The 2,783-nt window shown below is 34.2% G+C and overlaps 1 protein-coding gene across 3 annotated transcripts in view; it reads right to left on the reverse strand.

The window, feature by feature from the left end:
- UBE2H (ubiquitin conjugating enzyme E2 H) overlaps positions 1-2,783 on the reverse strand; it is a 92,404-nt gene that overhangs the window by 36,441 nt on the left and 53,180 nt on the right. Inside the window, exon 1 of one of the 3 annotated variants that reach the window (XM_011357225.2) lies at positions 2,668-2,739. The exons of the other annotated variants lie outside the window; for them this stretch is intronic. The gene's annotated coding sequence lies outside the window, so the exon portion shown is untranslated. Of the gene's footprint in view, positions 1-2,667; positions 2,740-2,783 lie in introns of those variants that run through there. 3 annotated transcript variants of the gene reach the window in all.

The following is a 2,783-nucleotide window of genomic DNA, read 5'->3' on the forward strand; positions in this document are numbered from 1 at the left end:
ATTTGGAGGATATCCCAAAGATGAGCATGTTAAATTATATTGAATATATATTTAAATATGCAGAGAAAAATGTTTTAAAGTACATAAACTAGAATGTAAATAATGATATCCATTAAGAAGTAAGATTATGAGACATTTTAATTTTTCTTTATTTTTGCTCACTTGGACTTTTTTTACATTCCTACCATGGGTAGGGAGGATTTATATAACATATATTTACATGTAACTAAATATATATCTATATATCTCAAAAAAAGTATATAGACATATTTTTAAATTCCAAGATCTAAGCATTAAAGATGTTTAATTTAAATTTGCACATCTTAATATTTAAGAGCTCAAACTTTGACTCAGGAAGATGGGTACACCTGCCTAGATACTATAGAGGCAGGGTTTACAAAGAATGTTGAGGTTGGGTTTTTCTTATCTCCCTGCCCTTCTGTATAATTCTGTGACTATCTATATAACTCAAAAAGGAAGCCTTGCTTATTCTGAGTCACTACCCCTCGAAATGTTAAGCACATTCCAACAGTAATTACATTGTTCATCGACCTGAAAATGGGTCACCCCACACAACTGGCTAAAAACTCTTAGGCAATCTTCCTTTGGAGGAAACAGGGACAGCTTGTACAAGTATTTCAACTAGATCTACTTCCTTAAGAGAAGATGATACACATCTGTAGGTATTACCAAGTTCTAAAAGTACACGGAAAGGCAAAGGAAAAAATATGAAGAAGTTAAATTAGCCAAGTCATTTGTCCCAACCAATTTCATATTGCATCATTAATTTAAGAAAGTACACAGGCTTCTGTTGTGTCATTAGTTAATAAACAATGTCTAAAGTTCAGATATTTTTAGTTTAAAAGTTATGATGAAACAATTGTACTACTGGAAACATATGTTAAGATAAGGTTTGAGAAATAACTACATTTCTACAGGATATGTAATTGCATTTCTATAGGTTTGCTGTTAGTTTCAACAAGCTATACTGTTTAATCTAAGGGTAACAAAACTAGATTTAGCATGCCGGTTTTCAGTTTTTAAGAAAATGTATTTAAGAAATATATTTGAATGAATTTATATGGTTTGGACATTCTGTTTGTAAAGATTTAAAGATCATACCACTCAACTACATAAAGGTTTAAAAATGCCTGTATAGAAAGAACTATCCTAAAGACAAGAGAAAAACAGGAGACAGGAACCACAACATGACAGAACCTCCCAACCTGAGTGAGACCTGGGACAGGGCTGCTACCCCAACTACACAGGTATTAAGTCAGATATCCTTGGGGATCGTCTCAAAGACAACACCTCATGGCTCCCCTCCTATTTCACCATTTGATAACTCTGATGTTCAGAGGCCCTTGTAGTAATGCGGAAATATCCAATTCAATTATCCATAAAGTATTTCTCGATTACTGAGTTCAGAAAACTCACCTAAGGGACCGTGAGAGAAAATCACCAGTCGATTCTTAAAATGAACACTAACCTGAATTCCTAGCCTGAGAAAGAATTATAGATGCTCTATAGTATTTTTATAGCACAAAGCTCTAAAGCACGTCAAGTGGATAGATGTCAGAAAGAGGCTGTTGCTGCATTTGATTAGGAATTAGTATGACGATCCTAACTTTTCTGCATTATTTATCCTACGCAGCAATGTGAGGGGCTATAATCAAAGCATAAAACTCAGAATGTCTTTGATCTACCTCTTTTAAAAAACCCTTTTGTTGGGGTAGGAGTGTGTGTCTCATCACCAAGAGATCTAGCATTAGTTCCAAAACCAAGCCCACAGCAGCAGCAGCAGGTCTGAACCCCAGCAATTCTGAATGTGAGGCTCAGCGTGACATGTCAGAATGCTCGATATATTCCAATTTTATTTTCTTTTTTCTGAAACTGGTCAAAATTTTATATTTTAAAATCATCTATAGAATTAAATTTTTAAAAGTTGGCTTAAGTTACTACCATCCTACAATTTCAAAATATTTAAAGCTGTCCACCTCCAAACAGATATACCTCTATAGTATCTGACACTAGAATATCTAAATTATCACTAAATGCCTTATGGGGGGTGACACATTAACAATATCACCAGTTAAGGCAGAAGGAATATGAAAACGAGGAAAAAGTACCTCTTTATACATCCCACTGAGGTTTCTACTCTAGTTTCTCCAGAATTTAGAGGGCTGAAAAGATTGGGAGTGAAGAGAATGGAAAATGGTCATTTCATTGCTAGGAACCCAGAGCTGGAGTGAACAAAAGCAAAGTAGGATACAGAGAGGATTTTTAAATGACAGAATCAGAACAGATACTATATAATATTAATTCCAACAACCTAGCATTTAAAATGAGATTTAAGACATATTATTTTATTGCTAACAGCCTGAATGGACAGTGGTTCTTATGACTATTAGTTTAATCTGACCCTGAAAGACAGAAAAATCTAGAATTATAGTCATTACAATCATGCAAAGGGTACATTTTAACATCTTCTATAACACTTTGAAAGCATCTCCCTCATCCCTGCAAAGTCACTGATTTAACCAAAGTCAAAAAAAGGACAAATTCAGTTAATGAACCACTTCTGGAATTATCTCCTACGAAATGCAGAATTTTTTTTTCTCTTTGGTATCAAAACTCTCTAAGGCGAGAAACTAGGTAGTTACCTACCTATAGATGGAGATTTGAAAGGGTATTTATCAGGAAGGTCCACTCTAACTTTCCATACTCCGCCTTCGTATGGTGCTGAAAGAAAAGTAAAACAATTAAAACATGAAATCCTAATC

Source organism: Pteropus vampyrus, unplaced genomic scaffold (genome assembly GCF_000151845.1).
Source record: "Pteropus vampyrus isolate Shadow unplaced genomic scaffold, Pvam_2.0 Scaffold33, whole genome shotgun sequence".
In the NCBI taxonomy this organism is placed as follows: Eukaryota; Metazoa; Chordata; class Mammalia; order Chiroptera; family Pteropodidae; genus Pteropus; species Pteropus vampyrus.